The sequence below is a fragment of the Ambystoma mexicanum genome, chromosome 5p, assembly GCF_040938575.1.
Source record: "Ambystoma mexicanum isolate Mex_15411 chromosome 5p, UKY_AmexF1_1, whole genome shotgun sequence".
NCBI lineage: Eukaryota > Metazoa > Chordata > Amphibia > Caudata > Ambystomatidae > Ambystoma > Ambystoma mexicanum.
This window is the reverse complement of record NC_090930.1, coordinates 970,285,201-970,309,582: the sequence shown is the minus strand read 5'-3', so window position 1 is coordinate 970,309,582 and position 24,382 is coordinate 970,285,201. Positions and strand designations below refer to the sequence as shown.

At 42.9% G+C, this 24,382-nt stretch overlaps 1 protein-coding gene across 7 annotated transcripts in view; it reads right to left on the bottom strand.

The window, feature by feature from the left end:
* MAK (male germ cell associated kinase) overlaps positions 1 to 24,382 on the bottom strand; it is a 695,810-nt gene that overhangs the window by 648,732 nt on the left and 22,696 nt on the right. Inside the window, exon 2 of one of the 7 annotated variants that reach the window (XM_069613430.1) lies at positions 5,821 to 5,884. The exons of the other annotated variants lie outside the window; for them this stretch is intronic. The gene's annotated coding sequence lies outside the window, so the exon portion shown is untranslated. The remainder of the gene's footprint in view (positions 1 to 5,820; positions 5,885 to 24,382) is intronic. 7 annotated transcript variants of the gene reach the window in all.

The window sequence follows — 24,382 nt, the reverse complement described above, 5'->3', positions numbered from 1 at the left end:
CCATTGTAGATGTATATAGGTTGTGTTTACTTTGTTTGTATTTTCTCTTTATATGTGTTTGTTTGCCTCTCGTCACATTTTAACCACATTCTGGTCAATGCTTCTTGCAGTGTAAAAGAAAACGTCATTGCCAATGGCACTCAAATGCCATTTTTAATGGAACCACTGCATATTTTGCGACCTCATGATCTCATAATGGGTGGAGAACATGCCAGCAGTCTGCATAAACTCACGCATAATTCAGTTTATAGCATACCTTCCGACCTCTGGCTGGAGACAAATTACACCGTCATGGACCCATACTCCTCTTGGTGTTACGCATGAGAAAACTACCTTGGCAGTAGGAAAAATACGCATCACTGCGGTCAGCAACCTCTTCAGGTGACGGATTACACGACATGTAACCCAAATGTAGACTTCCATAGTGCAGTACGACAAAGTCAACGTTCGTGACAGATGCCACATAAATACAAAGGCGAACCATCCCGCCGAAACTGCAGTAACCCTGACAGGCCCAGAAAGCGTCCACTCCTTCCAACCCGAAATTACCAGCAATGCCTCTTTGCACACAACACCTGTGCAGATGGCGCACAGAGGTATCGCCAGTGATGATCACTGTGCGTCTCTCCATCTCAACCACCCTCACGACAGTATTGGGACAAAATGGTACCGCCCCTTCCTGTGAATCACTCCCTAAACTCCTAATTGCCTCTTTCCCACAATTCAATTTCCTTTTCCCTTTCCCTTTCCACTCTGCTCAATGACAGGATGTGCATGTACGCTTTCCCATCTACAGTGAGGACCACGGCCCAGTAAAGCTCAGACAATACTTCTTCCCTTTGCACAGTCACTTTTTGCAGCACTCCGCCATTGGGTGTTGTCAAATTTTCAAACACGCATGCATCAATTACATACAAAACCTCTGCATTGCACACTGTAATTTCTATACACCACTCCATATTTACCATTAAACTATCTCACTACACGTTCCGTTTCATTGCAAAGCCCCTCCACCAGAAACCTCAGCTAAAGAATGAACAATTGCAGCATCCACAGAGATCTTCAGACGCACCCAGCACACCTTTGGCCATCCACACAACATTGCAGCCCTTTCCACACCCACCACAACACTATACATCCAAGTAAGCAACCATGTGGGCACCTAACATTATGCACAAACGTAACATACGTAGCAGCACTTCTACCCAACTCCCCCACACCATGAAACACCATTCACGAAAACATATCACACTTCGCAGAATCTACAAACACACCACAGCTTGCACCACCCCTACTCAATGCCATTCACAAGGTATTGCGTCACTGGCAACCTATGCACAACAGCTTCACAATTTAGGGCCTACTTAAATAAATCTGCCCACAGCAGAGTAACCAATCACATAAAAGCTGCACTTCAACCATACCCAGTTCCATACTCACATTACGTATACACTGGACCCAGTGGCCACACTGCACATCTTCTCACTGCACAATCTCCTGCCACACACACCAAATACTGTAGCATGTTGCAACTATCACCACAACCTTGGAATGCACAATATATGCTTCTCAACTCACTTGTGGTGCTTTAGCACGTCGACAATGTGCTCCACACCCATTCTTCAAAGTTCACCACCCTGTGCTTCATGCATTGTGAAACCTGCATTGCTCCAGTGGGAGTGCTCCTTGCACACATTCCCTGCACCGTAATGCAATCATGCATTTCAGCATGTCACCAACTACCACTATGCACATACACACCACTGACACCAGGACTCCTAACCAACCTCCACACTGCAATGGACATGCACAGCGTTACATGCAACAGTTACCAAAATGTATAAACATTACACTGTCTCTGGCACCCCTACACTCTTTCATTCACATACTATTGTCTTACCCAATTCCACTCAGAAGGTATTGTGTCACTGCCAACTTAACCACAAAATGTTTACAACATTGCCCGTACTGCAAGCATTGTGCACACAGCACACTAGGCAAGCACATATAAGCTACCCTTCAACCATACCCTCTACCATATTGACAGTATGCAAACACTGCACCCAGTGCCCACACTGCATGACTTCACTGCAGCATCTCCAACCACAGCGCACCGCCATGGAGCTATGCAGCAACAAATTGCAACAGTTACCATAATGTAGAAACAAAACACTCTCCTGCATCCCTGTGCACTTTCAATCACATACTATGGGCGTACCCACTTCCATTCACAAAGTATGGTGCCACTACCAACCTACCCACCCACATTCTGTGTGCAACACTGGCCTATAACGGCTGAAATGTGCTCCACAACCATTCCTTAAATCTCACCACCCTCTAACTGATGCACATTCAAAAATTCATTACTGCTGTGGGTGTTCTCAAGGCCTTGCACCCAATAGTCTAGGCCTTGAACAAACCCACAGAAACGTAATGCCACCATGCATGCCACCATGTCAGAAACTACGACAATCCACATACACACAACTTGCACCAGCACTCCTACCCAACCTGTACACCTCCATGGCGCTATACAGCAACACATTGCAACAGTTAACGTAACGCCCATGTGGGCAGCTAACATTATGCACAAACGTAACATACGTAGGTAGCGGCACTTCACCCCAACTCCCCCCACACCATAGAAAACCCATTCATGAAAACAGGTCGCAATTACAAGAATCCACAAACACACCACACCCTCCACCACTCCTACCCACAGCCATTCACAAAGTATTGTGTCACTACCCTCAACATTTTCACAACATTGGCCCTACTTCAACAAATCTGCACACAGCATAGCCCTTGCACACACCCACAGCAACGTAATGCCACCATGCATGTCACCAACTACGACCATCCACATACACACCACTGCCACCAGCACTCCTACCCAACCTGTACACCGCCATGGTGCTATACAGCAACAAATTGCAACAGTTAACATAATGTACAAAGAAAACACTCTCTCCTGCACCCCTGTGCACGTTCACTCACTTACCATGGGCATACCCACTTCCATTCACAAAGTACTGTGTCACTGCCAACCTACCCACATTCTGTTCGCAACACTGGCCCTACTGCAACCAATCTGGACACACCACACTATGCAAGTACCACCCTGTACCAAATGCAAAGTCAAACATGCGTTCCTGCGGTGGGTATGTTGCAGCCCTACACCCTACGGCCTTCACACATGCAACCAATAGTCTAATCCTTCCACAGACCCACCACAACTTCATTCACCCATGCATGTCACCATGTGCCCAACTACTGCATTCCATCCACATCGCACAGCCACCCGCGCTCCCACGCAACCTATGTTATGTGCAATTCACTCCCCTTCTGCAATTGACCTGCACCACTCACCACGGAAAGAGGTAGCTGCAAACAGGTTGCGGCAGAAGCTGTGGGGCCATTACGACAGCTGCCTCCAAATAACCACACAAAGTACTTACCTATATATGTAACATGAACCACTTCTCACCCCCCACCCGTTTCTTCCCTTATTGCTGCCAACACATTCCGTATAGTAAATATTCCAGACCCTTCCGCCGCTTCACTGTCCGACGATGCACCATGGCAGCTTTCCCAAAAAATGTTGACGCACACCACGCTTCCCTCCAGCCAACCAGCGGCCACGTCCAAACCTCTCCGACAGCACGCCGTACCGCGAGCCAATGACACTTCTGTCCACGAAGCAAACAGGGAAATGGGTCCACGCAGCGGACCCAGATAGCACTATTTTTTTGGGACGTACATTTCAGTTCTTTGCAACTGAAGTACTGGTCAGATTTCCACCAAACACACAAAAGCACGCTTTCGGACCCAAGCCCCCGCTCCTGCCGCAAATGTGATGAAAATCCATCCAGCCGTTCGGCCTGTAGCCGTTCGCAATGTTTTTCCCCATTCAGTCTATGTAACAAACATTGTGTGAACCCGCCCCACAACTTTGCACCCCCCCCCCCCCCGCACGAAAAACTCAGAGCTGGCTATATACTTTTTTTGCAAAGTTTGGTGAGGATTCATCCAGGGGGAGGAACTTTTAAGCCCCCGAAAAAGTGCTCTTCCGATAAGTTTAGAAATGTAACCATAACTACACACCTGCTACCGCAGGATGTGAGATATATATATATAAAATGAAAAAACTTTGTTAGAGGGACGTTATGGTTAAGTTGCGCTACTAAAAACCTATGAAATTCAGTAAAAAACATTGTTAAAAAGGATGTTATGGTTATAAGTAAAATCGAAAAACCCCTGAAATTCACCAGTTATGGTAAGCTAAGCAACCATAACTCGCGCCACCACCGTGCACTGCTAAGACTAACACCCAGGACATTAAAGATGACATCACAAATATCATTGATGACATCACATGTCTAGCCCCTTCTTTTTTGTTCACTGCCATATCTAGGCCAGGTGGTTTATTTTATTGACAGTCAGAAACTTAACATTCAAAAGGTATTACATTTATAGATGGTGCTATTCTCACATGTTCTTACACTACTTTCCTTAGAATTTAATCGCATCTTATGATGTACATATATAGGGGAAGAAGCAGGCCTGAAACACAGCAATCATTTTTGTGCGTGAATATAATCATGTAGATTATACACAGTTGCTAATCATACTGCGTCTTGTTTCCTTACTTTACTCTCCATATATAAGCCCTATATTCGTATGCATTGTAGTCTACTTATGTTTTGTGTGTATTAGTAGAGATATGTAGTCAGTGATGCATTATTAGCTACTTAATACATGTTTCACAGTACGGAAAAGTCTGATACAGAAACATTCACCCTTTTATTATATAGCTTTAGAAATGTACAAATATTGCACCTCTATGGTGTATGCTGCAGCCAATACCTACAATTCTGTATGAGTAGGTTCCTGTACTAGAAAGAACACTGCAATGGAATGTTCTTTAGAACACTACATTGTGTAATGAAGTATGTAGTTTATTACACATCTCCCGATAATCCTGGATACTTTTTTGCCAACATTACATTCACAAACCCTTGTATGAAAAGTAAATGCACATGTGATGTCATCAGTGAGGTCATCAATGATATTTGTGATGTCATCTTTGATGTCCTGGGTGTTAGTCTTAGCAGTGCATGGTGGTGGCGTGAGTTATAGTTGCTTAGCTTACCATAACTGGTGAATTTCAGGGGTTTTTCGATTTTACTTATAACCATAACATCCTTTTAACAACGTTTTGTTACTGAATTTCATAGGTTTTTACCAGTACGTGCTATTTTCCTACAACTTACTAATATCATACTTACCCAATATAGCAATATTTGTGTCCAATTTACAAAGTGTCACGTTAAAACTCTGCCATTTCCCACCTTCTAGAATCATTTTTAACACTTCTATACACTTTTTGCAACCATTTCAACTAGTTTTGCATCCGTGGACGTCTACGAACATCTGACTTCATTGCGGACCTTCCGGACGGTGCCACATGACCATGCGCTGGCGCGCGGCATGATGACGTGTCTGAGAACCCGTCCGCACTTCACGATAAGATCCAAACTGTCCCTGAAGCACGGAACTGCATTTTCTACTGATCTAGGAACTTTCAACTTCAAAATTTCCCTTACACAGCTCCAACACTTAATCCTACTCATTATCCATTAACAATCTAGTACACAGTACATACTTTTAGCAAAACTGCTATTTATCTTAAAATGGCATCAGCTGTTGCCATCCCTCCACCCCAAGAACAACCACCACTGCTTTAATCAAAGAGCATGAGAAAGACAGCCCCCTACCTTAGAAATAACACATGTTCAACATTTTCCCCTGTCCACCTACCCCTCCATATTAGTGTTTGGTGCCTCTTCCCTCATTTCCTCCCCACATTTCGTTCTTAGCTCTCCTGCCAAAAAAAAAAATAAATACATCCAAAAACAAAAACCACCTTTCACAGTTAAAAAAATAGAACTAAAAAAATAAAATAAACGTATAGACTCCATCTACTTTATATTTCTCACTAAAGTCCATACACTCAATAAGATTTTCCAACATTTCCATTTGCATTTTGTGTTATGGTAATGGGAATATTGTGGCGTTCATCCTCCGTTCCAGGGCTGGAACGGTGGATACCGGCCCGGCAGCCCAAGCGAAGCAAGGGTGTATAATGAGGTCTCTGGACCATTATCCTCCCATTCCAGCCCCTGTAATTGGGGATGAAGGCCATTAGCACCCTTGGTTCCCAAAGCGGGAACGCGGGGTGCTGCAAAAAAGGACTTTTCTTCCTACACCGGGACGCCTGTGGCCTGCGGCGTCCCGGTGTAGGAAGGAAAATCCTTTTCCAAGATGGCCACCATCAAAAGGTAAGGCTGGGTTCCATACAGAACCCCTCTTCGCTTTCCATGGAAGCCTGTTTCCAAGGTGGTCACCATGGAAAGGGAAGGCAGGGTTCCATACAGGGCCCCTTTTCACTTTCGATGGAAGCCTGTAGAAAGTGAAAAGAGAACCCTATAACCTTATTACCATGAGGACATTTTTCTTCCCTTTCAAATCAATCCCAATTTCGATTAACTTCACCACAAAGCCAGTCCCAGGTGGACATAGCCACTTTAACCCCATATGTTGTCCCTCATGGTCATGGCCAGTGGCCAGATTGTCCGGATCATGACCTTATTCCATGACCTGGACAATCTGGCCACTGCCCATGGCCACAGGCTACACCTCAGTCACCAAAGATATATCACTATTTTTTGTACCTCCATTATAACACTTGTCAAAAAATAAAACACGGGCACATTTGTAAAACCATGCTTTCATGTCCTTGCCAATGCTCCTTACACATGTTTGCTGGAAATCCACCCATGTTTTATTTTTTCAAATGTGTCAAATGTATGCACATACAATCCTCCTATAACCTAGCCCCCACTTGACAAAATCCATTCAGACTTTATGAAAACATTTATATCTAGATCTATAATCTTTTTGCAAACCTTTGTATAGATTTGTCAAATGGCACCACATTTATAAGCATTTACAATATTGGGACCTCCCCTCTAATTCTGCTCCCTCTTGACAAAAATCCTACCAAACTTCGCAAAAACATTTATACCCATATGTATTATCGGTTTGCCAAATTTTACATAATTTTGGGAACCCCCCTCTCTAGTTTTACCCCCTCTTGACAGAATCTCAAACTGTAAACTCATTCGGGATCAGGTCGGGAATATAATTGCAAAATTTCATGCATTTTCATTAAGTAGCGCCAAAGTTATAAGCCATTCAAAAACTGGCTCCAAACATCTGAAGTGTCCCCGAACTTCTCAGGACTGTTCGCGAATATCCAAATTGTTCACGGACTTTCACTGCAAAAACCACCTGTTTTTTTGCTTCTTGCAGCCATATCCCATCCCATCCTCATCACCCCTCACCTCCCCAGACATTATTTGATAAATTTGACAAGTGCAATGGAGCACGCTTTCACGACCAAGCCGCTGCTCCTGCTGCAAATTTGGTGCAAATCCGTACAGCGGTTTGAGCTATAGGCGAAACCTCACCAAACTTTGCAAAAAAATAAATAAAAACCAGAGTTAGCCATTTACTTTTTTGCAAAGTTTGGTGAGGATTCGTCCAGGGGGAGCGAAGTTATAAGCCGCCCAAAAAGTTCTCTTCGTATGGGATTAGCAACTTAACCATAACTACCATAACATAGCTACCACAGGCCACGATATATATATATATATATATATATATATATATATATATATATATATATATACACACACACACACATATATATATATATACATACACACACAATTATAAATCGTCGTAGCTCATCCAACAGTCTATTCCTGCCAATTGCTTATGTATACTACCTCTTGTTTACAATGTTCTCATTGGGTGCACTTCTGTGGCAAAAAATAAAATTACCTGCTATCAACGCCATACTTAGTTCCACAATTTCATTGTTCGCTGGAGACTAAATAATTAAACTTTTCTTCACACGGCCTCGGTTTCTTTGCACATAAATACAAAGTAAATGGACTCTAGTCTAAACTCCCTTTATTTCCTGTCAATTTACTTAACCATGGCATATGTCCACCTCTCCTTTCAAAGACCGCTCAGGACCTTCTCTCTGGCAGGAAAGTCTGCTCTGTGTAACCAGAGCCGATTTCATTGTTTACACCTCTAACTCCAAAAAGTAAACGAAGACGTGTCTCTAATCTTAACAAAAAGTACACAGTACCATAGGGACCAGCCTGCCACCATGGAAACTATCAAGTGAAAAGGGTAGTCAGTTGGCACTTTAGACACTTAAATGTGCTGCACTTTGAGACCGCCATTCGAAAAGGAGTCGTCTTTAGCACGCACTACTCTGAAGAATCCGGCGTAAACAGATTGTGCCCCGTTCCTAATGACACACTAACCATAATCTCTTTAGAGGATTACAAAAGAATTTAAATCGGAGGGCAGGCAGAGGACAGAGGGAATGTGCTTGAAGGCACTGCCTCACCATACAATTTTAAAAACATATGTTCACGCCATGGGCAGAGCTTCAACGCAGGACCGATTTGTTTACTTCTAACATTGAAGACGTCAGTAGCAGATGGTTAGAAGGGTTGATACATAGCGCCTACAGTATGTAAAGGTAAACAAATGTATTAAAAAAGGCACATTTTGCAATGCATGCAACAACCATGAAATGCAATGACATTGTCTTGTCCACAAAGGAAGGTATGCAAATGCCATTTTAATGATGGACTTCACAGAAGACTAAGGTTTGCTTGTTTTTGATCTTTTACACAACAGCTGCTTCCGAGCACTTTGTGACATTGCGGCATTCTGTAAAGCCAATGTCCAGGTTCACAAAGCAGTGTTCAGATGGAGGCTTGTACGATAGCACTGTGCTCGAGCTTTGGCCCAGGGCAGAGAGTCTGAGAAGGCCCTCTGCCTTTTAACGCTCCATTCTATAAGCGGGGTCCTTGAGGGCCAATGGAGGACATCTCAAGCAAGTGTGGGATTCACGATGTAAGATCCCAGCTGACTCACCTGCGCTGTTCCTGCTCTGACAGTCCACCTTAGCATGTCAGATTCATTTTCGAGTTCCAATGGGGGCGAGAAGGCAAGGTGTCTTAAGCCATTGCTAGTTTCTTCTAGGAATCATCTGAGTTTACCTATAAACAGGGTTTACCATTACACAAATGAGTGGTACTGAATGTAGGTCTTCTTTTTATTATTATTTATGGTGGCGAGTTAGTATGGCAGCCAAAAATCCACAGGCTGAGTGCTACATGGTTCACATGTGTTATACAAAAATGGAATGGAAATGCTAGAGCAAACGAAATAAAGGCCAGCCTGCAAGAAACATTTAACACCTAACGGCAACAATCATGGTTCATCACTGGGATTCTGCTTCTAGCAGTTAAGGATGGTGCCAGCAACTGGATGGTTTGGTACTCATCCTGCAGAACTCAATACCAATCGCATTGCCTTGGCTGACGGCAGATCCTCAGAGTACGCTGAGCAGGATAAAGATTTGGCTTCCTGATGCACCGGAGAAGCTTGCACCCCTGACGCCATTCACTATGCTGGACGAAGGACTACAACAGTCACAAGTAACATACTAACTACAGCCACGACATTATAGAGCAGAGATCCTTAAAGCGAAGGAATGAGCAACGTGAACAGAAAAACAGATGTTCAAACTCATGGAGGAAATCAAAACCCCAACTTCCTGCAGCAGCACCCATGTAACCAGAGGCAGATGTAAAAAAATAGGCCCTGTATGCAAGAATGATAAAAAGCGATGTGCTCGGATGCCGAGGTGGGGCAGCACTTTGGGGCAGCAGACATTGGCACGGTGTTGGGTGCAGCAACAGTAGCAGGGATAAATGTATTTGTTTTTTACATTTCTCTTTAGAATTATTTTTTGATCTGAGCGTTTGGTTTAAAGACAGAGCAGCATGCCACCACCTTGCCTGCTCTCTAAGTCTGAAAATAAAACCATCTATGGTTAGTAACTCTTGGCCATAAAGCCTGAAAATGATGGCACGACAAGTTTGAAGTTCTTAGATGTATGCACTGGAAAAAAGGTATTGGTCGGCTAGCCCTGGACTTGTAGAAACACGTGGCTTAGTTCGTTGTTAAATTTGTGACTCAAAGGGTTAAGTGGTGTAAAAATGTAAGCAGGGAGTTGAAAAAATGACCCATCTTTACAGATCCAAAATGTCTATTTTCAATCTCCAAATTATTCGCAAGGACACATTTTCTGAACGGCATGGAAGGAAAAGACAGGTTTATTTCCATTATTCCCTAAATTAATATATTTTGATACGGCGCTGCAGCGCTGGATTTGATTTGTGTACACTGTGATAAGATTTCACAGTTTAAAAAAAAAAAAAAAAAAAAAAGTTCACTAGGTAGGAAGAATTTGCTGACAATTCAAGGAAAAAAAATCCTGATGTGGCTCATGTAATGGTGCAATGGACTAAGGACATGCGAGGACACAGGGCAGGTCACTTATGAGTCATCTCTGGTGAACCTCCCTGGACTGGTCTAGGGACAAGGAGAAGTCACTAGACAGGAGGTGAGAGGTGATTCTTTTGTGCATTTCTGGCCAAGGGAAAGAAAGGAAATGGAGGGTATGGAGACAAGCTTCACAATGGCACATGACCACGAATACAATAGTTAGGCCAAGATAACTAACAAAGCAAGGTTTCGAATGAACCTCATGTCCCTGTCATACTGGTAAGGCAGTGGCTGTGTGTCCCCCTAACCCCCCCATTTGATGGGAACAACAACTGGCGACAAGTGATGTGGTCGACCCCATCATGCAGCAACAGTGGTCCTGCTTTTCTGTCTGTTGCAGCCCTCGCCCCATCAGCCAATTATTCCCATTCATCTCCAGAGTCAATTTGCCTGACCAACAGCCTGGCTACCCTTCATGGGAGAGTATGATCCAATACTGCTGCAGCTGAACTGATTGCACTTTGCTGTCCTTTCAGCAGACTACTGTTTTGGGTGTGGAGGGGCAAGCACTTCAGGACATGGAGTAAAGAGGTGTCTCAGTGTGGAGAGTCCTGTGAGATCGTAGCTTTTTGCAAGCCGATTCACAAGCAAGCTGTTCCATCTTAGGTTAGACCATCACTAAGCATTTCACATGTCCAGCAGTGGACTAGTATACAACACGCCTCCCATGCACCCATCTTACTGAGTCTGCAGGAACATCCCCAGGCCTGTTAAAATAAAGAGCAATATAAACAATGCACCTTTAAACTACAGCAATGTTTATATGAGCTCCTCTACTAAGATGAATAACAGCCCTCATAACCAGACAATTCCTGTCACAGCATTTGGTGCCATTGCATATCTTACTTTATCTTTGTGACCCTTTATAAGTGCAGTGAATTAAGGACAGTCAGTGTTCCGTCGCCATCCCCGTTTGACATGCCCCACTCCAAAGCTCTGGGGCACAAGTGAGAATGTTGGATTTGTCTCTTTGAGAACTCTCTAAAGTTGCAGCAAGAAAATTCAGATAAATATCCAAGGTTCTATTTTCCAACATGGCGGATGAGGAAGTTGAAATGGTTTGTGGAGACAGCGTCTCGCTTGATGCGAGGCAAGCGGCCGTCCCGTGGGACTCCAGCACGCATGTTTGTGTGGGCAAAGGTGCGAAGGGGACAGAATGCGGTGCAATCACAGCACTTTAAAACATTTTTTATTTGTAATGCGCATCGACAAAGCCCGTAGGCATAAGAGAGCACGGACAGACAGATAAGACGGCGCTCCCCCTAACTGTAAAGCATAAAGTGCCACATATGCTGAATGGAAGCAGTCACACAGCTAAAATGGACATTGAGAGACAGCGAAGAAACTGTCTAATGCAAATAGTTGAACCCGTTAGACAAACATACTGTGCGCAGTTTGTATAATATACAACATGATGCCAGCCCTTCAGCGAGATCAACCGGATTCCTACAAGTGTCTGTAGGAATCTGTAGAATGCTTTGCCCCTCAATGGAACATGGATCATGAGGGTCACAAGTTCCACTCAGCATATCAACTTTCAAGAATATCGACACGTTCGCCATGACATCATGGAAACTGGTTGCTATTGTGATTTAAATAAGTTTAACTATGGCAAGGCCACCAGTCTATGCATCATTGAAGGATGTTCCTCCTCTTCGCTACAAAAAAAGAATGTTAAAGGAGTCACTTACGCTTGCTATAATTCTCAAAATGGCTAGAAAAGAAACAAAGATCAAGGGTTCAGGCAGCTCAGATGGAACATGGTACAGTAAAAACAGCATAGCAGGTCAGTTGTGAGTCAAGCAAATCACGTTTCATGGACAAGAATATGTTCCCGGGGTTGAAACTCATCAGTGGCAAGATGTACTACAGATGTGGTCAAACATTCCCATGGGAAAGAGCATGTCCCGCGACAGGTCAGAGGGGTAGCGATTGTGACAAAGATGAGAATGTGGTGAAGGTGTGCAATGCCTCGCCAAAGCAGCACCTGGGCAAGCAATTTAAAAGACATGAAGCAATGCGTTCAGTGCATGGAAACTAGGGACGAGCGCTTTCTGTATTATTGATAGCGGTCAGGTTAGTGGAATTGTTAGGGTATTTATTGAGTGCAGACTTAGCTTCAGGAAGCAACAGAGAGCTTTATACATCATAAAGGGGGGGGGATAAGGGGAGGAAAGCAGAGATACAAGGGAACTGTAGCTAGCACCAGGTTTTCCTAGGAATGGTGCAGCCCAGCACCCATTACACTCAACCACTGAACCCATAACTGTCCTGTAAACAAATGCAGCAATCAAGCTACTTACATGTGCATTATGATGGTCACTACAAATAATAAGGAGGAGGTCACAGAACATATGATTGGTGACCATGTACTCCGATTTTTAGTAGACAAAGGGATCAAGCTTCAGTAATTGCTTGGGTGAGTGGGCACCACTATACTTTGTTTCTTCTTGAATTCAATAATTAAAGATAGAGTTTCAATTAATCTCTATAAAATTGTGAGTGGGATGCAACCCACTGTATCGTGCCTCCATGCATGCCATGCATAAAAGCATCAACAAACAAAAGACCAAGGTTAATTAGCCTTCAATGTGGGCTGCACACCCTAGTAACCACTCTTTGGTTGTGTAAATTTAATTGTGTATGTGACGTTTTACATGGGACGGTTATGGTATTTAGCAAAAATAAATAGATGCCTCGAAATCTGAATGCTCAAAAAACTGTGTTTAATTAGAAATAGTAATTGCAGATACAAATAATTGCCAATGCATTTCGGACCGTAATTAGTCCTTCATCAGGGAATCTTCATGTCATGTGATCAGTATGAGGTTATGGTACATATAAACCAAAAACAACCTTCACAAATGTAACCAACATCCACAAGTGAGACCCATGTCATTCAAAAGTCAATCAAAAGCGCGCTGCATAGTGGAAACTGAGATAAGGCAAAGTATAACACATACCTGTGTGACACATTAACCAGATGAACTGTCAAGAAAATAAGATATAATCATTCATATGTTCGTAGCGTTGCAATCATGGTACATGTACATTTCATCATAAAAGGAAACCAAACTAAATTCAATTTGAGAACACAGGACATGTAGAGAAAGAAAAAAAAATCTAAATTCGTAAGCTACTGCTCATAATAGGCATGTCATTTACGTGTCGTTATATATCACCAAATGATCATAACACTGTCTCATGAGAACCAATCTCTCAATTCAATAACCTTATAGGTGCAGGTAAATGTAGTCATGAATAAGCTTGCACATTGGTGACATCTAGCCTTTGATCGCCCCGAAAAAATTATTGAAATCCTCTGGCTTAATCACTTTGACAGTGTAAGTAGAATAACAGTCCCAGTGAAAGCGATCCATGTGAACCGCCTAAAAAGTACTAGCCTGAAATATCAAATTTACCGCCTTCGACTCGGGTAATCCCAAAACGTGAAGGAAATTCTGTCATCTGACGGAGAAAACATAGTACTGTCTGTCAATGGATCCGTCATTCATGTGGTGCCTTTGTGCTATGCCCGATAGTTAAAGATAAGTGCTAAGCATATCTCACCTAGTCTCAGAAGAAAGTGTTCTGCGCCATGCGAAAGTCACAATCAGCGTGTGAGTTCGAGCAGAGTGGCAACACTGCTTGCTCATGTAAACATTTTGTTGATATGGGAAACGCGCAGAAAACAGAAAATGTCTGGCGCAGCACCTTTTGTACGTGGGGTCGGCCATTCTGGAATGGTAACAGAACTATACTGAAGCTAACCAGATAGCAAGTAACGGGTGGAAAGTTAGCATGTCAACGGAAAACTACCCTGATTATAAGAAATCAACGCATAAAGTTAAACAACCTTGACAAAATCAAATGCTGGAAGCTCTTAAAAAACATGGGTGCTTACAGTTCCTGGGTGGACATGATGTATTAAGACCTCAAGTAAACAAAGACATAAGAAGGAAAGGTAACAAAAAACAGGAAAGCTTCCTTGGATCACCAGATAGCATGGAACTGACAGCGTTAGGCAAGACTGTATGCAGTACCCTTTGGGTGCACTACAACAATCCTGACCCCCTGGCAATAGATACCTAACCTTTGGTATAAGTCTGGACTACACAGGTTGGTAGCATGTGCAGCAGCCAGGCTTATCTCGAGGGGTCAATGTGAGCTGTAGGAGAGTTACACAGAGATTCACAGTGACAAGTATTCAAATAAACTCTTACACACCAGGTTTCTTGAGAAAACAATTATTAATTTACCAGTCAGTTATAATAAGCCTTCTTCAGAAGGGAGCAATATAAAAAACACCACACAACTAGCAGTGCGCATTTTTTAAGTGTATTTATCTAAATCAGCAATTACCCATTTGGGATGTCACACAGGCACTACCTACACTCTCCGGTGACTTCAATAGCTAGGGTGCTGTTGGCATTAATATATCACTGTTGCATTTAGAATATTCTTGGGAGTAGTGTTAAAGAAAAGAGTTCAGAATTAAACAAGTATTCATACAGTTATTCTCAAGTAGCCAAGTACTTTCAATACAACCCCCCAATGCAAAGTCAGTTAACCCTTTCCTGGAAGGAAGGCAAAACACATAAGCAGAAGAGAGACGAGTCATTCAGGGAGCCTAGGCCAGCCAATGTTAAGTTAGCAAAAAACAAGGTGAACTGAAACTCTTCTTGCAGGTAAGTAGAAAGTCTTTTCCAATGTTTAAAATGTCTTTGTAGAATAGAAGCAATCACAGTAGGGACACAAGCGGATTAGGCTTGTGAAGTAAAGAAGCTGACAACAACTCTACACATGCAACCAAGCAAGTCGCCAACGAGGACAAGTGGCTACACAACCGGAGTTGAGTTCTCTCAGACTTTACAGTAGCTTTAGGTTGAAGAAAAAGTGCAGCAGATGACTTCTGTTGCTGTGCAGCTCTGCAGATCTCGCAGCTCCTGGGTCTCAGTCGTGGGGACAAAAGGGAGGACTTCTGGGGACTCCTACACTGCAATGGGACGGTCACTGCTCACAGCAGGCAAACTTCAAACAAGTGGCTGTTGCTGTTGCTGTTTCAGCTCCTACCGCAAATAGCAACACTGCAGTTCCTGGCTGTCGAGATGGGCTTTCCTTGCATCTCAGTGCCACACTCTGTTGAGGGGGCTCAGACTCGGTCAGTCCTGCTTCCTGGGAGTCCAGAGAATCTTCCTCGAACTCTTGGCCAGCTTAAAAGCAACGCACATGAACTGGTGTTCCTCTCCCTGGCTATCCGGTTCCAGCAGTGACTGCAGTGGATACTCGACCAGCTTTAAGAGGATGTCCAGGTGACTTACTTTGGAGTTGATTGGTCCCACCAACTCAAAGGGAGAAGTCTTCCTTGCAGGGGCTTCTCTGTTGATACGAATTTGGAGTTTCAGCACAGCAGCAGGGCTTCACCAGGCCGACCAACGGTCCAAGAGTTGCAGCAGGCATCCTCTTCAAGTTCTTCTTAGGATTCCTACATCCACTGGTCGACTCTGCCTTCCAAGCGAAAAAGCCTTGCCTTTTATGCAGCCTGCCCCCATTAATTCCAGCCTAGCTGTCAGTCACGCAGCAGGGTGGCTGTCCTTGCCGGACAGCCAGCCGGCCAATCACCTAAGAATGCATTCCTGTCTCCTAGGAGACTAATCACAGGGAGTTTTGGCACCTCCCTTGCTTCCTGGCCCTGCCAGACACCCTGGAGCCAGAGGCGGGCTTGCCTTGTGAATCCCGCCAAAGGCAAAATGAACAAAGGAACCAAACCTAGTTTGGCATGCAGAGTAAATCTCAAGAAGGACCTTTCCACAAAGAAATGGCAAAAAAAGAAGACCAGGGCCATTTTGAGAAAAATGGCACCCATGGGTGCTTTACCGTGGCTGCAAATGCAGCCTGTGGTAAAATCCCATAATGGTAGTAAGAAATAAACCACTGCCACCAGCCATTCGGTGAGGAAAGGGTAAGATAAAAATGTTACACGAAAAGCTAGACAGAGGGGAAACTAAGTAACCTCTCCAGCACCCTATTGTAAGATCGTGTGTGCTGGGTCTAGAAAGTTACAAATGCAAATAAATTCAACTTTCACTGTACTGCTCTGGGAAACAGTAGTTTATCCCAGAGAAGGTATTTAAACCTTTGGGAAATCTGAAAGACTTCCCTGTGTCACTGCACTGAAGGTGCTGTGTGACACAATGTAAAAGATGATGCCTATGGAGTTTGTAAGACTCCACAACCGTGTACAAAAAAAAAAAAAAAAAAATCACATAAAAAGTGGGAAAAAGGGACTCACTCTCTCCAGGTTACAAAAAAATCAAGTCCTCGAAATCCAGCAAAGTTGCTGGGGGTCTCTAAGGTAGAGGGATTTAGCACATTTCTGAGAATTCTCCCTAACAGACAGTTATTAAAGAAACAGTTGGGATCCATTCCTCGTTCATCCCATTAGGACTTAATGCATCGAGACGATCAATCCAGTAGGCTTCTCACTGTGCCCCAAGTCTCTTAAGGTCTTTTCTCTGATCTTTTGTGTCAATAACTTAAAGTACTTAAAATCTCAGTTGAGTAATATTGTGCCCTTTGTCATGAAAATGTCTCGTGACTGCAGATGTTATATTCCTGTTGCTTATGCAGGATTTCTGCTCATTCATTCCCACGCGTTCTTCCGGTTTCTCCAATGTAGTAAATTCCACATGGGTGTTTTATGTAATACGTTAGGCAGGTTGCGTAGACTCCAAGCTTAATTTTTTCTCCCGTACTTGGGTGGAATACTACTGCTCCGTTACTGACATTATTACAGTTACCACAGTTAAGGCATGGTAAGGTGCTATGCATTTTTCCTTTTTGCAAATGTTCAGTGTCAGTCCTCGTGTTGATGGGTAGGTTCCCGAGGTTGTTGCTCCTTTGCTATGCAAAGCAATATGCTAAATCCTTTGATATGCGAAAATAGGAGCATGGACAAATAGTTCTTTGGTCCTTTCATCGCTCTTGAGTATGTTCCAATGTTTTATGATGCATCGCTTGATTTTCTGGCATTGTGTAGAAAATTTGGAAACGAACACCATCAAAGATGTTTCTCATTTTGTCTTGTTTTTTTAAATGGTCTTTCCGTGTGTGGATCCTTATTTTAGAGGCTGCTGTGCACAAATCATCATCAGGATATCCACTTTCCTTGAATTTAGTACAAAGCTTGGATAGTTGTGCTTCACATTCAGTCGGATCAGTCACTATTCTCTTAATCCTGAGCATTTGACCATATGGTAGGTTCTTAAGTGTATTCTGTGGGTGAAAGTTTAACATATGAATATGAGATTATTCCTGTCAGTAGGTTTAGTAAACAATGTAGTGAAAATCTTGCATTCATGAACATCGATCTGTACATCCAAGTAGTGTATGCCTGGGATGCCAAACTCAGCAGTAAATTGTATTCTTGAATCTATTGTGTTCATGTATCCAAAGAATTCATTAAGCGAGTTAAGGCTCCCATGACATACTCCGAAGATATCGTCGATGAACTGCACCCATGTTTTTATGTTCTTAGAACAAATTGGATGTCCAAGGATGTTGGCCACTTCAAAATGTATGCATAAAGCCCATGGCTGTTCCTGATACTTGTAGGTAAAAAAGTATAGTCATGATAAAAGTAGGAATTGTGGGAAATAAATTGTAAGAGTACCATAATTAACTCTTTGGAAGCCCCTATTGCTTCTTCTTGCAGGAGCAACCACTCCACGGCTTCATGTCCTTGGTCATGAGGAATAGTGGTGTATAGACTACACACAACAATGGTGAACAGGATGTCTTCCTTTGTCAGTTCAATTAAGTTCAAAGTTCGTAAAAAAAATGGGTGCTGTCTTTAATGTAAGTGGATGTTTTTTGTATTAGTGGTTGAAGAAAATAGTCGATGTAAGCGCCTAGAGGGGCCAAGCTTAATGTAGTGTGCATATCAGCATATGAAAGGATGAAGAATACACCAGTCCAAGCTACTTGGGGGTTTTCAGATGATGTGCATGTGCCAAGGGCATAGACTTTTGGTTGAGCCGGGGGGCAGGGAGAGGCTAAAAAAAGTCCCATTGTAAGTATAGGGACTTTGATGAAAATAGCCTTTCCTGGTGGGGTGCCAGAGTCCCGGAGCACCCGCGTACTCGGCACCCCTAGCATGTGCAGCAGGGTGGCGCCCCAACATACCTCAAATGTGTGGGCTATGGATACACGTTCATGTAACACATGAACGACCAATCGTTGAACATCATTACTCACTTTTTAAAGGTCTTGGCAACTAAAAGGAGTGCCAGTCACAAAGCATATGATGAATCTGTGCCGCCAGCACAACATCGAACTGAGTGCCAAAACATTTGCAACAGGCTGAGAAGATCAAGAATTTCCTTAAAGACATAGTGCCATCAAATGGTCCAACACAGTGGGTCTCTCAAATTTAAATAGAACCAAAAAAGCACATAAAAAATGAAATTCCTATAGGTTTCAAAATGGGGCAGACAAATTGATTAATCGAAGAAAAGAGAGAAGCACAAACAATATGATCAGTTATTTGAATGGGACCAGACTGTTCTCCAAGTTGGCTATAAACAAAGGGTATCACCAAAAAGAATTAGGTAAAAATTTAGATATATTATATCTCTTGCATGAGCTTGTACAGATACAAGAGGTTCAGCTTCAGACATATTTCACGAGAACATCAGGAATGTGATCAGACAGACAGAATTCCCCCAATTTGATGGCAGGTCGCTTGCTGCTGCCCACAGGGACACCATATTAGGGATTGCAGCTCCAACTCTTACTCGCTCATTGTAGCTGAGATGTGTGCCACCTATGGCAGATGTGCGATTAGGAAATGGAAAAGTAAAAGCAAGGCGTAATGCTTTTACGACTCCATTTCCCTCTCTGTCTCATTTTCCTGCACTGACAAGGCGGGAAGGAATACCGAACGGAGATAAGATCTCCGCCGTGCTGACATCCTCTGTTTTGCAAGGGTTTTGTTTTATGCCTGCATGACATTTTCATGCCGTAGTTAAATGAATGAATTCGTATGGAATCTGCCTCGGTTTTTCACCTGCTAAAGACCAGGAGGATTCTACAGGAATACATGAGCAAATGCCATCTGCAAAGCGTAATTTGCAGGCACAGTTGACTTTTTCACACAACAGAGAAGAAAACGCGAGCGTAAATGTGAGTTTGCTTGCTTTACTCTTTCCTTTTCCCCTATGCCTTGTCAATGTTTTTAATTGCACGCAGGGGACCCAACAGCATGTAAATGCTAACATTGGTTGTCCCCTTTGTGAACTTAGCATTTTTACAGAAAATAGAGCAAAAGTGCGTTCTTCATTTTGTAAAGTGATGGACAAATGCAAAAGAAAAACACTACTAAACGGATTAACTTGCTTGTCAAACACTGCAGCAAGACTGTTCACTAGAAGTCGCCACTCAGCAAAGGCAGCCCTCTTTGGGCAGTGACCTTTTCCCTGGCTTTGCCCCTCTGGTGGTGATGTTGGCTGGTGACTGTCCTGTTGTCCTTTCAGTGCAGCATGTTCCTTTGCTCCACTAATGACACAGGCGACTGCACGTCACTGATAGTGATCATGTGCCGGTGTGGACCTCCCTAAAATGAGTCTGCATTTTGGTGAATCCCAGGTTGGGTGCATAACAGGAGAAAAAGAGGATGTGCCCACCTTGACAGAGCCCTATATATGCACCCTGTGTACCCCACGCCCACTGCCACAGCAAAACCATTGTCATAATGACACCAGCAGACGTACATGCGAGTGCTCCCACCCTCCCGTCCCCCGCCTGCTGAACTAGTGAGCTGCACCTGGCAATGTGGCTGCATAGATGCTGGCTCACCACATGCCTGACCCACACACCCTACTGCGGCAGTGCTGCCAGTTAGTACAGTAGCAGAGCAGCACCAATGGCCTGTTGGCTGACCACAGCAGTGTGCAGGCATGACTAGCACAGGCACCCAGCGCAGTCATCTTGCAGCTTGTTACTCACTGGATAAGTAGCCACAGCAGGACCGACGTTTAAAAAAAAAACATCAAAACATAATTGAACTAAGCCCGAGACAATAAGTGCCAGTGCTCAGACATAAGTCATGAGGCATGAGGGTCAGTCCTGATAAACATCACCACAAATTAAGAATTTATTATATCAATGACATTTTAGCCTTTATGGACCCTTTGATACACATGCTCAAGCTGGTGTAAAATTAAACAGACAGGTGGAGGTTAATTAAACAGACAGGTGGAGGTTTAACGAAGTGGAGTTGAAAGACGTCATACACACTTTCTGACAAAGGAAAGCAGCTGGACTCAGAAGAATAACGCCAAAACAGAAACACCGACCATCTGACGTCAGCGAAATGTGCTCCTTCCTGGCTATGGACAGCTGCTGTGGCCACTACATAAAGGACTCTCTCCCCATTGACAGAACTAACGTAGCAAGAGCATGAGTTATTCTGGTACAAAGATTGCAAGGAAGTATTTTTTTTTAAAACAGAGATGAACAATGCACTGGTGGAACAAGTCTTACTTCAATCCTTTCCTTTGCACAGAACCCACAGTTAATGCCAGTCTGGTTGGGCTTGGGCCTATCCTAGGTCAGCATAAGCCATCTGAGACTCAGCGAAGAATTTAGTAGCATATGCTAGTCCGAGCAAATCAGATGTCAAAAAGCACACTCTCAGCCATAAAGAGGGCCTAGCAGTAGTGTGGGTGAGTGAGTATATTCATACTTTTATTGTTGGGAAATCATTCTCCAGCATATAAGACCAACAAGTCTTGACGTCTCTCTACAAAAACCCCAATTGAAAGATGCCCCCAAAGATTACAAGGTAGAATCTCATTCTACAAATATGCAACTTCAACGTTGTTCATAAACCTGGAAGAGAGTTAAATTCGGCCATTTTCATGTCACAACATCCACTAAAAACAATGCAAAAACAGGAATTGTAGGCTAAACTATATTGTGAAAAACCAGGTGCCTCACTTATCAGTTTACAGAACTTATGAAATATGAATACAATTTATGAGGACGAGAATCGAAGTGGTCCTGTGAGGGTTGATACCATGCCTTCCTTACAATATGCTAGCTTCATTACCCAAGCAATGCCCCATGGTCAAGGATCTGAGAAACAATTGATTGACCATACCAAAACATATCCAACACTTTAAAAGAGATTGATCTTTTATCTACAAATCATTGGAAGCTTATCACAGCTGCCAGTATACTCCCTGAAGACATTTTAGATCTTTTAGCATTCAAGTAGGGAGAAATGTCAAAAGGGGTGCATTTTTGAGGATATCGCAGGGTTAAACAGAAATTATTACAGCTGACGAAGATAGGGGCACAAAGGACGCAGAGGTGTAGTAGCTAAAAATAGTGGCAAATATGAGAACGATTTTGAAAAATCACAAATTCATAACACCATCTCAGACTGAACAATTCAGGGTCACTGGTAATGTCAGAACAGGCTAAAGCATTATCGGAAAACGTAGCTGCAAACTTCTGTAGGCCTCTGAAGAACAGAAGGTACTTGCTAGAACTCCTGGACGAATATTCCTTGCTATATATTGAATATTCTGGCTACTGAGAAAGGGGTTATCAAAATGCTAATCAAAGGAGCCATTGGTACATTGGCTTATGAACAAAACTTAATTGATTTGGCCTAAAAAAAAACACTTGCAGGAGTATATCCCTTTTTGTGCATTTGTTTGGAAAGATGCCTTAATACGTACATCTGTTTCCTAACCACAGGATGCGACTGGATCATTCACAGCTAAAGGGTAATCACCTACCTACTCTTTCTTGAAGTCACAGGTGCTTGGGAAAAAAAGTAGCCGCTTCCGGTTATGTTGTTAAACATTTTTGGAGAGCTGTAAACGCGTCTTTTTATATTGCAACAAAACTTCTTATCTACGTGAGAACTATCTTAGCGGTTACTCAGTAGTAAACAGTTATTGAACACTAATGATTGGTGATGATCCTGGTATTATAAATGGTGCCATTAGATTATAGCATGAAGTTGAAATTCTTTTGAATTAAACTTTTAGTTGTTAACATTATAAGTGTATGTAGTTTATTGCACACTTAACAGATTAGCAACTGCTTTTTGTTATGTTACACTTATTTTATCGCTTTTATGTTGAGTAAATAATTATAAATGTTATGGTACATGCACAAAACGCCATTTACACAGATGAGCTATAGTGATAATAAAAACAAATCCTTGTTACCTCAATCTTCACCCCCAACCTATGTCATTCCCATATTATTTAAAATATTCTCAGCGTGAGGCATTCCAGTTTTCTTTAAAAACAGAAAAGTATTCCCTGTTTAATGGACATAACTTTGCATATTTTACAAAATACTGGAGCATTATGCACAAGAATATAGCCCTGCTATGACCTCGGGCTAAAGAAAACTGCGCAGAAGAGTGAATCATGTGAAATCTCCCACAAGCTCTGTCCGCCGAATTGAGGGATTATTGAAACTCTCTTCATAGTACTACAGGAAAATGTCCTGTTGAACCTATGGCAGGAAGGAAACGGAGCATGAGACTACTCAAATTGTCTGCAACCAAGCCTTCTGGTCATGACAACATCATATCCCATGGAAAAGTTTAAAAACAAAAAAAAGTTGACGACCTATGCAGCCCAGCAGGGTTATAATAAATCACTGAAATTGCGGGTAGGTAAGCAAGGACTAGTTCACATATACAGGATGTTCACATACACACATACATTAAGGATGGTGACCCAGGGCACAAAGGTTCTATGGTAACATACACCAACAGATGGTGCAACCCACTTTAGGAAAATCGTAGTTAGAAGCTTAGGAGGAAAGGTGACTGAAAATAGACCAAGATGTGTCCCTCGTCATCGGTCAGATGCATTGAATAATTTTAAGTGTGTTAGGTCCTCTAGTTGCTATTGATGCACGTTTTGTGTTCAGCATTTTATTAGGTTTTCCTTTCAACCGGGGAAGATGTAATGGTGGAGGAGAAGCATTAATGACATCGGAGGATACCGTGCAGGAATCTCATGAGCCATCTCCAGTGCACCTCCTTGGATTGATCTGGGGACAATGAGGGGCAACTGGACAGGAGAAGGGAGGCGCCTGATTGTTGGAGTACTTCTGGTGCCAGGAAAGCAAGTTAAAATATCTACAGAAGTAGAAAAGGGCTGTTCATACAGCTTGGAGAAGCAACAATCAATGGGGTTTACTTTACATGGATGACCCTCCTGATTTCTAACATCAGTGATTATGTTTACATGAAGGACAGAATGGCCCAGGGGATGGATTCATGATCTGAAATGCATTGGCGATTTGTTTCCGTGCAATTTGTATACATCTGCTCACTAAATCATCTTTTTAACATTGCATCCTGAGATTTGATATTACCATTTGTTAAATTTGTGTACATGACTATTTAATTTGCGTGGTCTTTCGATTAGACCCAGTGAGCCTCAATCAGCATCCAAAGCTAATTGGCTTTGGGGTTTTGTTTCGTATTATTTAACCCAGTAGTGCGGGCGGGGTGATCTACGGCGCTCCTTTTTAACATTGCACTAATGCAAAAGGGTTTACCTACCACCTTGTTAAAAGAGTGGTGCTCTCATGCATGTCACTATTTGGCCATAACAAATCACGTTCAGAATCTGAAGATAAAGAAAGAAAAGAAGACTGTGAAAGTAAATGTGTGTTGGGAAAAATAATGATTGAAAATGAGAGTAGGCGCAGAAGGGGAAAGTGAGAGGAGTAGGCATGCCTTCAAGTGCTCAAGTCGAACTGTGATTTGAATCATTGAAATACATGGTTTCAGTCAGTCACGCACCTGTAATTCAGTTTTAGGAAGGGATTCAAA